Here is a 12,663-nt window from a genome sequence, read left to right as displayed (position 1 = left end):
GGGGCACTTGTGGGGATGAGCACTGGGTGTTATGTGGAAACTAATTTGACAATAAACTATTTGTAAAAAAAAAAAAAAAAGAAAAAAATTGGTTGCATTTCTATACACCAATAATGAAGCAACAGAAAGAGATATCAAGGAATCTTGATTTACATTTACAATTGCACCAAGAACCATAAAATACCTAGAAATAAACCTAACCAAAGAGGTAGAAGACCTGTACGCTGAAAACTATAGAAAGCTTATGAAAGAAATTAGAAGACACAATGAAATGAAAAAACATTCCATACTCATGGATTGGAAGAATAAATATTGTTAAAATGTCAATACTACCAAAATCAATCTACACATTCAATGCAATCCCAATCAATATGTAGCACCAGCAGTCTTCACAGAGTTAGAACAAACAATCCTAAAGTTTTCAAGAAACCTCAAAAGACACTGAATAGCCAAAGTAATATTGAAAAAAGAAAACCAAAGCTGGAAGCATCACAATCCCGGACTTCAAGCTGTAGTACAAAGCTGTAATCATCAAGACAGTATGGTATTGGCACAAAAAACAAACACATAGACAATGGAATAGAATAGAGAATCCAGAATCGGACCCACAAATGTATGCCCAACTAATCTTCAGCAAAGCAGGAAAGAGTATCCAATGGAAAAAAGTCTTTTTAGCAAATGGTGCTGGGAGAACTAGACAGAAACATGCAGAAGAATGAAACTGATCCACTTTCTTACACCATACACAAAAAGAAATTCAAATTGGATGAAAGACGTAAATGTGAGACAGGAAACCATCAAAATCCTAGAGGAGGAAACAGGCAACAACCTCTTTGACCTCAGTCGCACCAATTTCTTATTTGACATGTCTCCAAAGGCAAAGGAAACAAAAGCAAAAATGAACCATTGGGACCTCATCAAGATAAAAACCTTTTGCACAGCAAAGGAAACAGTCAGCAATACTAAAAGGCAATTGATGAAACAGTAAAAGATATTTGCAAATGACATATCAGATAAAGGGTTAGTATCCAAAATCTATAAAGAATTTACCAAACTCAACACCTGAAAAACAAATAAACCAGTGAAGAAATGGGCAGAAGACATGAATAGATACTTTTCCAAAGAAGATATCCAGATGGTTAACAGAAACATGAAAAGTTGCTCAACACCACTCATCATTAGGAAAATACAAAACAAAACCACATTGAGATACCTCTTCACACCTGTCAGAATGGCTAACATTAACAATTCAGGAAACAACAGATGTTGGCAAAGATGTGGAGAAAGGGGAACCCTTTTGTACTGCTGGTGGGAATGCAAACTTGTGCACCACTCTGGAAAACAGTGTGGCGATTCCTCAGAAAATTAAAAATAGAATTACCTTAAAATCCAGCAATAGGACTACTAGAAATTTATCCAAAAGATACAGGAGTGCTGATTCATAGGGGCACATGTTTATAGCAGTGATATCAATAATAGCCAAATTATGGGGATAGCCCAAATGTTTATCAACCGATGGACAGATAAAGAAGATATGGTTTATATATACAATGGAATACTACTCGATGATGAAAAAGAAAGAAATCTTGCCATTTGCAACAACGTGGATGGAATTGGAGGGTATTATGTTAAGTGAAATAAGCCAGTCAGAGAAAGACAGATATCATATGTTTTCCCTCATGTGTGGAATTTGAGAAGTTTAACAGAAGACAAGAGGGGAAGAAAAGGAAAAATAAGTTACAGAGAGAGAGGCAAACCATAAGAGACTCTTAAATACAGAGAACTGAGGGTTGATGGGGGAGGCGGTGGGGGGCGGGCAGAGAAAATGGGGGATGGGCATTGAGGAGGGCACTTGTTGGAATGAACACTAGGTGTTGTATGTAAGTGATGAATCACGGGCATCTACTCCCAAAGCCAAGACTATACTGTATACACTGTTTGTTAGCTAACTTGACAATAAATTATTTTAAAAAAAGAATATGTGGTACATATACATTTATATGTGTATATATATATTGGAATATTACTCAGCCATCAAAAAGAATGAAATCTTGTCATTTGCAATGATGTGGCAGGAGCTAGAATGTATTATGCTAAGCAAAATAAGTCAATCAGAGAAAGAAAAGTACCATATGATTTCACTCATGTGTGGAATTTAAGAAACAAAACCGATAAATATATGGAAGTGGGGGGGGGAGAGAAGAGAGGGGAAAAAAACCACAGGAGACTCTTAATGGTAGAGAACAAATTATGGGTTGACAGATGGAGGTGGGTAGGAGATGGGCTAGGTGGGTGATGGGCACTATAAAGAGCATTTATTTGTTGTGATGAGCACTGGTTGTTGTATGTAAGTGATTCATCACTAAATTCTACTCCCGAAACCAATATTGCACTGTATGTTAACTAACTAAAATTTAAATAGGACTGCATGGGTACCTCAGTTAAGTGTCTGACTTTGGATCAAGTCATAATCTCATGGTTCATGGGTTGTGCCCCGAATTGGGCTCCATAGTGACAGTGTGTAGCCTACTTGGGATTCTCCCTCTCTCTCACTCTCTCTGTCTGCCCTTCCTCACTCAAAAATACATACATACATATATATATACATAACTTTAAAAATAATATTCTAGGGGTGCCTGGGTGGCTCAGTCAGTTATGCATCCAACTTTGGCTCAGGTCACAATCTCACAGTTCATGAGTTCAAGCCCTGCTAGTGCTGATAGCTCAGAGCTTGGAGCCTGCTTCAGATTCTGTCTCTCTCTCTCTCTCTCTCTCTCTTTCTCTCTCTCTCTGCCCCTCCCCCACTCTTGCTCTGTCTCTCTCCCTTTCAAAAATAAATAAAACATTTTTTAAAATTTAAATTTAAATAAAATTTAAATTAAAAAGTAGAAAAACTTAAATTAAATTAATTAACTAAATTATATATATATATATATTTCTGTGTACATTGTATATAACCCATAAACACTGATTCTCAAATGTTCTCTGTTCAAAATTTCTAAATGGACTTCTGGGAACTGTTTCTCAAGGGCCCTTTTTCCGAAGAGAAAAGGAGGAAGCAGACAAGTCATGAGTGATCACTGTGATAAAGAACAAGTTTTCTCCAGGCAGAATACCACCACTTCTCTCCACCATTAATAATACTAATACCGGAACAAGAAGCATGGACTGGATGTCAGCAGTGAGCACTCCTGACCTATCTAGGAACTTCTGAAGTGAAACACAGAAGTAACTCTCTCCTTTTCTCTATTCCCTTACTTCTGTCTTTCCTCACTCAGCCATCTGATGTGCTCCCAAGGCTTTCAAGTAGCCTCTCCTAGAAGATTCTACCCCCAAGCTACATTTTCTCAGGTGTCCTGGTAGCACCTCAAGTCTGGAAGTTCCAAACAGTTTGTTTGCATGTGTACTCCACCCTTCCTTCCAGAGATAACTCAGCTCTGTGGTCCAACTTCCCCATTTGTAATCACAGGAGCACCCAGGCCCTACACTTTGGGAACCAGTTTCACTTTCCCTATTTTGCCCTCCATATTCAGTCAGGTGCATCTAAGACTCTGGCCACTGGTCTCTGTTTAGAGCCCAGAATGAAAAGTGAGGTTGAAGGAAGCCTCTAATCATGATAGCACTAAGCATTGAGGACACACACAGGTGAATGTGAGGCCATGAACTTTACTCTGCTCTAATGAGGTTCAGTGTCTAGCTGGGAATACAGACATTGAGCAGATGGTCATCCCATCAACCACAGGGAAGACATTCTAGAATTCTGTCTAATGCAAACATGCTCACGCTCATACTCTCTCACATATGGAGAGGGTGCAGGTTGTGGCTGGACCAACATGAGGTCCACACCCTCTCACCAGTGGGGTCCTGCCAAGGTCCCCCCACAGCCTTTAAAGTGTTTTGGTTCATCCATTGGCCAGTCTTCCTCCAGCAGTAGCATCTTATCTGTCTCTCAGGTTTATTCAACAGGTTAACACACACTCTTCAGAACACCCTTTGCTGAAATTCTATCGTAAAAGCAAGACCTCATATGCGACTTCTTTCATGAAGTCTTTCCTGACTCTGGTCTACCAGGTGCTCATTTCTGAATCTCTGTGGCATGGTGCAGGCGCTCGGCTCAAAGAAATTCACCTATTTTCTTGTCTGATAGGTACTTGAGTACCTCTTACCCCTACAGAATCTAGCAAAGGGCTTAGAGCACAGAAACCACCCCTCCTCCGTAGAGCCACACTCATCCATGGACACACCCTTGTGCCACAACAGATCACACTACCTGGCAGCATGTCTCAGGCCAGTCCTCCCAGACCTCTCCTCTGGACCCTGGACAGCAGGACTGGTGTTTTCTTCCTCTCTGAACCCCACCCCCACACACACATGAGCCTCAGCATCAGGCCCACAGTGACTCTTTATTATATGTTTGTATGAATTTGCTATTCTGTACATTGTGAATTCATAAATTTTACTGAGTATGTTAATAAAATGCTATAGTCATTCAAATAGGAGCCACGGGGAAGTGAAAATGAAGACTTGGTCCCTGAAAAATCTTGCTAGAAGTTGCGAAGAGGAAGGAGAAACCAAAAGAAATTGTGAGATGAAGAAAAAGGAATCAGAAATCATAGTCAAGTTCCTCCTAATCCTCCTATACGTGCAAACATATGATATTTGTCCTTCTCTGCCTGACTTATTTCGCTCAGCATAACAAGGGGGAGAAGAAGGGCAGAAATGGTGGGGGAAAGGGAGAGAAGCAAACCATGAGAGACTCTTGAATGCTGACAAAAACTGAGGACTGATGGATGTGGGGGGAGGGGGGATGGGCATGTAGGAGGACACTTGTGGGGATGAGCAGTGAGTGTTATGTGGAAACTACTTTGACAATAAACTATTAAAAAAAAAGAAATCATAGTCAATGCAGGGACAGGGCAGATGATCTGTCTGTGATTATCAGAAGGCAAGTTAAGACGGACGAAATGTTTTCTGATTAAGTTTCTAAATACCGTGCATGTTTATATTTCAGCCAGCATGATGAGGACTTCACTGAGTTCACCTTAGCAAGCATCCACAAAGGGACTATAATGTGACGACCAATGTGCTGGACAACAGAGGATGCAGGGGTGAGTAAAACAGTCTCTGTCCTCAGGAACCCCAGCTTGTATGGGGCAGGGATGAAGAGAGCTATCAGACAATTGCCAGCTTCTCTCCCTAAACAGCCAGCAACTATCACTGATGCCTGAAATTCATGGGGAAGGCTGGTTTTCTCCAAGGCAGTAAGATTCTTGGAACTGAACAACACCTCTGGCTACCGCCCTGGAGGCCCATCTTACCCAGGGTGCTGGTTCTCCATTTCCACCTGCAGACTCTACTCCACCCTCCACCTGTATTCCCTGGCTCCTGGACTATTGCCCGGACAGGTGACAGTCTCCCACAGTATCAACATTTGCAAATTGTCAGCCTTAAGCATCTACTAACACTCTGGTGAGTCTTGGCCACATGTCTCTCAGGTCATGTGCCCAGGGCCATCTTGGATCATAAATGCAGCTCCTGGGTGTGAACTTGAGACAGCAGAACCAGGTGTGATCTGTTCAGGAATGTTCTGCATTTAATGCCCCTGATTTAACTTAAGAAAGTTCCATCTTCATAAGCAGGGACAAGTTTCAATACTGGCCTACCCACACTAGAAGACTGACAGAAAGTGACTTCTACAGAGGTAAGGGATTTTGGAAAAGGAAAATTGGGAAAAGGAATATATAAAGAAGATAAAGTCCTAAGACCTACAAAGAAATACTGAGAAGCTATTATATGAAAGAAACATTGGGGTCCCTGGGTGGCTCGGTCGGTTGAGTGTCCGACTTCGGCTCAGGTCATGATCTAACAGTTCGTGAGTTCAAGCCCCGCATCGGGCTCTGTGCTGACAACTCAGAGTCTGGAGCCTGTTTCGGATCCTGTGTCTCCCTCTCTCTCTCTGCCCCTCCCCCACTCATGCTGTGTTTCTCTTTGTCGCAATAATAAGCAACATTAAAAAAATTTTAAATTAAAAAAAAAGAAAGACACACCAATGCTCTATAAACCCAAAATAGAGATTGATGGAGATTTGGGAGAGCAATGGTATGGAAGTTTGTTGGGGAAGTATATTTATTATAGCTTTGTTTGTTTTTATTATTTGTAATATACTGGCTTCTATACCATTAATTTAATTCAACTAACTATTTTTGCTTACTATATTGCAGGCACTATTTTAGGTCATCAATATATATCAATCAACAAAAAGCCCTTAGATTCAATGAGCTTATATTTCAGGAGGCATATATCAGATCTTTTATCATTGTTAAATCTAGTTAGGGGTGCTTGGGTGGTTCAGTCAGTAAAGCATGTGACTTCGGCTCAGGTCATGATCCCACAGGTCATGAGTTCAAGCCCCGTGTCAGGCTCTTTGCTGACAGCTCAGAGCCTGGATCTTGTTTCCAATTCTGTGTGTGTGTCTCCCTCTCTGTCCCTCCCATGCTTGCACTCTGTCTCTCCTTCTCTCAAAAATAAATAAACATTTAAAAAATACAAATGTTAAAAATCTTGTTAATAAAAGGTCGTAACGTATAAAGAGCAATGATATAACAGAAGAACAAAAGAGACAAGAAACAAATAAAAATTTTAAAGCTAATATAAAGGGAAGCCTGGGTAGCTCTGTTGGTTAGGTGTCGGACTCTTGATTTTGGCTCAGGTCATGATCTCATGGTCCTGGGATCAGGCCCCACATTGGGCTCCATGCTTGAGATTCAGTTCCTCCCTCTCCCTCTACCCCTCCCCCACTTGAGATGGCTCTCTCTCTCTCTCTCAAAATAAATAAATAAGGAGCGCCTGGGTGGCTCAGTCGGTTAAGCCTCTGACTTTGGCTCAGGTCATGATCTCACGGTTCGTGGATTCAAGCCCCGCGTCGGGCTCTGTGCTGACAGCCAGCTCAGAGCCTGAAGCCTGTTTCAGATTCTGTATCTCCCTCTCTCTCTGACCCTCCCCTGCTCACGCTGTCTCTCTCTCTCAGAAATAAATAAAGCGTTAAAATAAATAAATAAGTAAATAAATAAATAAAATTTAAAAATTTTTAGTAAAAATAAAAGCTAACAGAAAGATGCACAAGGGCTAAAGCTCTCCGCAGAATTTTTGTTGCTCTTCTCATCACAGAGTAGAGCTTGTTTTCTCTTCTCTTGAACCTAGACAGGCCTGGTGATCATTTTAACCTGTAGAATGTGGTGGAAGGGATGCTGTGCTAGTTAGGAGTCTAGAACAGGGCTCCACTGGAAAGAGTTGAGGAACTCTGAAGACATGGAACCGCACCACCGAGAGGTCATGTGGAGGAGTTATGAGGAGGAGACGCCCTGAGATGACACAGAGAAAAAGACCCCTGAGTATCCATCTGTGCCCAGGCGCCAAGGTCCCATCACACAAGTGCAACGTTTGGGGTGGTCCAGTAGAGTCAGCCTCCCAGAGGACTACAGCTCCAGCTGACATCAGTGGAACAGACCATCCAACTGACCCTAGCCAACACACAGAATCATGAAAGATAATAAATGGCTACTGGTTTACATCACTACAGTTTGGGGTAGTATATCAGCTGTAGATAGGCAAAATAGAAAGTGGAACCCAGAAGTGAGGTGCTTTGTAACACAACCCTAACACATGCGTTCAATGGTTCATTCTCTGTGTCAACTTGGTCACAGATATTTGGTCACACACATGTGGATGTCACACTTAAATGGATGGACTCTGAGTAAAGTTGATTGCCCTCCAATCATTCAATCATGGGCCCCTTTTCAAGCTGAAGCTTTAAGAAAAAGACTGACCTCCCCCAAGGAAAAGAGAATTTTGCCAGCAAATAACCTTCAGACACAAGCTACAGCATCAACTTTTCCCTAGGTGTCTAGCCTGTCTCCACCCCCTTCAGATTTTGGATGGGACAGGTGCCACAATCATGTGAGGCAATGCCTCAAAATAAACATCTCCTCTCCTCGCATCCCTGCCCCTCCCCAAATCTCTCTCTCCCTGGAGAACCTGACCACCACAGTGTGGCATCAGTAAGAAAGACCTCAGGGAGGGGCACCCAGCTGACTCAGTCAGAGGAGGAACATGCAGCTCTTGATCTCAGGTTGTGAGTTTAAGCCCCACTTCGGGTGTGGACGTTGCTTCAGTAAAGAAAACTTTAAAAAGAAAAAAAGAAAGACCTCCAGGGGACTGTTCCTGAAGGCTGGACAGACAGGGTGGAAATTGTTACTGGAGCCTAAGAAAAAGGTGACCTGTGTTATCTGGTGGTAGTAACACTATCATCTTCAGTAACAGAAATACCTGAAGAACTTAGGAATTTGACTAAGAAGATTTCTAGACAGAGTGTCAGAAGTGCACCTTATTTCTTTTCCCCACGTACAATAAGGTACAGATTCATTTTTTAGACAGAATCAAGAGTAAACATTTCCAAGTCAGGATTTGCTGGGTTGGAAAATAAAGCTGGTTTTCATTGCTAGTCTTTCCTGGTAAAAGAATATCAAACTAAGAAATGTTCATGAGGCAGTGATCACCTTCAGGGTGCTGCCAGTAAAACATGCTCACAGGGTCAAAACATCAGGGCTGTGACTCTCAGGCTCTGAGACAGCAGAGAGACATTGTGATACTCCATCTTTCAGGCACCCCCGGTAATGCCAGCCTTTCTGCGGACCCCTCCATGGTGTCCTTCATGTGAGTGATGTCTCGTGTATCTTGGATATGTCAACTTAGTTGAGCCCCCAAATAACTGCAGCCCCAGCCAACATCACAAGGAGTAGAAGAACCATCTAGCTAAGCCCAGTTGATCCAAGAGTTTTTTAAAATAATAAAATGGTTTATGTTTTAGACCACTAAGTTTTGGAGTGGTTTATTATATAGTCACAGATGAGTGAGATGCTACTTATCGATCATTTGAAACTGAAGAGTAATAAGGAAAGTAATCTACAAGAAACTTACTGATGGCCTAAAATCAGTGGTGGAATAATAAGAATCAGTGGTTAACAATCTCCTTCACCCAGCAGTGCCATATTTTACTACCTTTCTTCCATTTACATTCGGTTTTACATAGTTATGATTATCATATGTATTCTTTTTGATCCTGGTTTTGGTTTGCCTGGGATCATGTAACATATCAAATTTTTGTATATTAACATGTAGCTGTAATAAAGACCTACAGAGGTAAGGAGAACTAGAAATACCAGATCAAAGTAGAATTACAAGGTTGAATAATTGGCATAAATTGATGCTCTGGACCAATATAAAAGACCAAAGCAGGAGACAGTGGCCCAGCAAGGGATGGATGGGAGAAAATGATCACAGGAATGGTTTCAGAATTCATCAGAGAAAAGATTTCTGATGCTGAGGGGCTATGGCTACACGGGAAATAGCATGCCAGACTGTCAACAACATAGAGGATTAGTGATCAGAATCATAACCTTTTATTTTTAAATTCTAACTGTTTTATTTATTTTTGAGAGAGAGATAGAGACAGCACGAGCAGGGGAGGGTCAGAGAGAGAGGGAGACACAGAATCTGAAGCAGGCTTCAGGCTGTGAGCTGTCAGCACAGAGCTGGATGCGGGGCTCGAACCCACTAACCTTGAGATCATGACCTGAGCTGAAGTCAGACACTTAACCGACTGAGCCACCCAGGCGCACCGATCAGAGTCATAACCTTGAACTTAACGTCTCAAGAGTTGGGAGAGCAACAGAAATTAGAAGGGTTCCAAGGACAACAAGCAGAAAGGGGGAAAAAAAAACTATATACATGATCTACAGTATCTAAAAAATGCCCATAAAAAGAAATAAATAAGGGCACCTGGTTAAGCATTCGACTTCGGCTCAGGTCATGATCTCACAGTTTATAAGTTTGGGCCCTGCGTCAGGCTCTGTGCTGACAGCTCAGAGCCTGGAGACTGCTTTGGATTCTATGTTTCCTTCTGTCTCTGCCCCTCTCCCACTCACACTCTCTCTCTCAAAAATAAATAAACATTAAAAAAAATGTTAAGAAATAAATATGCAACTGAGTAGAAATTAGCAAAGATCTGCACAGAAAATTCACAGATAAAAATATGAATGACCAGTAAACATATCCTACATGCTAAGACCCTCTGATAATCAGAAAACAATGAGATGCTATTTTTCTTATCAGTTAAAAAAAAGTTGATACTATTCAGCCATGAAGAGATTGTGGGAAAGCATGTCCTGCAACAGATGATAAAGGGATCATAAAATGGTACTGTTCTTTTGGAGGGAATTTAGAATTTATCACAATTTAAAAGCTGCATGTTCCTCCCCGTAATACAGCAATTCCACCACCAGAAACCTATCCTACAGAAATGCTCCTGTAAGTGCACTTAAATATATGTAAAAAGACATTCACTGAAGTATGTTTCTCCCTACTGGGATGAGAGTTTCATGGGAGTGGGAAGTTCGCCATCCACTCCTGTGTTGTCAGCAGTGGATCACTGCCTGGAGTATTATAGTAGGTGCTCAGCAAATATCTGTTGAATTGATGAATGGGACTGAAAATTGGAGGGGCGCCTGGGTGGCTCAGTGGGTTAAGTGTCTTACTTCACCTCAGGTCATGATCTCACAGTTCATGGGTTCACGCCCTGCATCACGCTTTGTGCTGATGGCTCAGAGCCTGGAGCCTGCTTTAGATTCTGTGTCTCCCTCTCTCTCTCTGCCCTTCCCCCACTCACGCTCTCTCAAAAATAAAATAAACACTCACGCTCTCTCAAAAATAAAATAAACACTAACAAAAGTATTTTTTTAAGAATGAGGTAAATTTACCTGTACTAACACTGAAAGGTGTCCAAAGCTATGTGTTTATTTTTTTAAAAAAATAATAGTAAAAAAATTAAAAACAACATAAATTTAGGGTGCTTGGGTGGCTCGGTGGGTTAAGGTTCCAACGTAGATCTCAGGCCAGGTCATGATCTCAAGGTTTGTGAGTTCAAGCCCACCATCCAGCTCTGTGCTAACAGTGCGGAGCCTGCTTGGGACTCTGTCTCCCCCTCTCTCTTTACCCCTTCCCTGCTTGTACTCTCTCTCTCTCTCAAAATAAATAAATAAACTTATAAAAAAGAAACAACATAAATTCCATCATTGGAGAACTGATACACTGGATTGTAATTTAAATAACTTTAATACTAGGTATCCATTTTCGTGTTGGCCTTGATCTCTATTTATTATTGTTAAAAGATGTCTGTGATACTGCCTTTCCCAAAGCAACAGCATTATGAACACTTAGTATATATCAGGATTATTCCTCCTAATCCTCAGAATTTCCACATGTGGTAGATTCTATCATTCCATTCTACAGCTGAGAGCATTGCAACACCGAGAAAGTATCTTGTCCAAAATTACACTGTGACAGAGCCAAGATTTAAACTCAAACAATGTGATTCCCGAGATTGTGTTCTTAAACTCTAGAAGGATAAAGTGACCATATGTTTTATGTCTATTGACTCAGCATAATTATTAACAGCATCCCCTTTCTTTTCAAAAAGTCCCAGACAGTAAATTTTATGGTCACGCTACCTACAGGACATACATAGACAGCATAGTGCAGTGTGTGAGTTCAGTTTCTGGATCCAAATTAAGGGCAATTGACTCAAACTCTCTATTTCAGTTTTTTCGTTTCTAAAATGAGGGTAGCAGTTAACTGCCTCAAACAGTTGTGAAGGGACTCGATGATTTCATATTTCTTAAGTGCCTGGCACGTAGTACCAAATTAATTATTAACCGTTTTATATAGTGTCTGCATGTGTGAGTATGTTTAATATTGAGCAGACACCCTGACAAACATTAAAAACTCATGTGGTTTCTAGGGAGCATCTTGCTTGCTATATGGTGGTGATAACCCAACCAATAGTGTGAATTTACATCGGACAACAGCAAAAGCCTTAAAACTGTTACATTAAGATGAAACTTAAAAGACTCCATTGCTCATTACCAAGTCAGATTAGATAGGGGGTCATTTTATTTACACTTTAAGTATAACCTAAGGGAACGCTTCAACTTCTGGTTTCTCAATTAACTATTGAATTACTTGGAAACAAAACACTTAAAGGACCCTGGCAATCTCTGGCCGGGGAAAAATGTGCAAGAATCGACGCGCGGAGAGAGTGCGGGGAGGGGGTTGGGGCGCGGATTTTACCGCTGGACTCCGGGGATGCGGGTGTTTTGCAGGCGGAATTCATGGCACGATCTCACAGTGAGCAGAAATCGTGGCTCCCCGTGCCCGCCTTCGGCAGCCTGAGAAGTAGCTTTTTACTTCCGGCTGGTTCTCCTTCATGTACAATTTCAAAACTGAGTTCTGTGGGTGAAACCAAACCCTGGGAATGAAAGTCAAGAAAGTGGTTCCCTTTGGGGGTGATTAGGTGGGAGGAGGAACCAGGAACCCTCGGGGAAGTTTCCGCGGACTGATGGGGGTGGCGTTTTCAGGGTCTGTACTGATGAGCCCAACTGATGCCCCTGACAGTGTAACTTTTATCTGACTTTTCAAAGTTACATTGTTGTGTTTTAGTTTTGTTACCGAGTTCTCCGGTTCCATTGATCTCTGGGCGCGCAAGAAGGCTGTTTTGCATTCATGAATAGAACTCATTTTAGTGGTCTGGCCCTTCTGATGCCACCCTCC

At 41.6% G+C, this 12,663-nt stretch overlaps 1 protein-coding gene across 1 annotated transcript in view; it reads right to left on the bottom strand.

The window, feature by feature from the left end:
* Positions 1-12,663, bottom strand: part of CD38 (CD38 molecule) — a 49,553-nt gene that overhangs the window by 36,329 nt on the left and 561 nt on the right. The gene's annotated exons all lie outside the window — the stretch shown is intronic.

Source organism: Crocuta crocuta, unplaced genomic scaffold (genome assembly GCF_008692635.1).
Source record: "Crocuta crocuta isolate KB4526 unplaced genomic scaffold, BGI_CrCroc_1.0 scaffold179, whole genome shotgun sequence".
NCBI classification, from domain to species: domain Eukaryota; kingdom Metazoa; phylum Chordata; class Mammalia; order Carnivora; family Hyaenidae; genus Crocuta; species Crocuta crocuta.
Note: the sequence above shows the minus strand (reverse complement) of the source record. Positions and strands in the feature narration are given on the sequence as shown.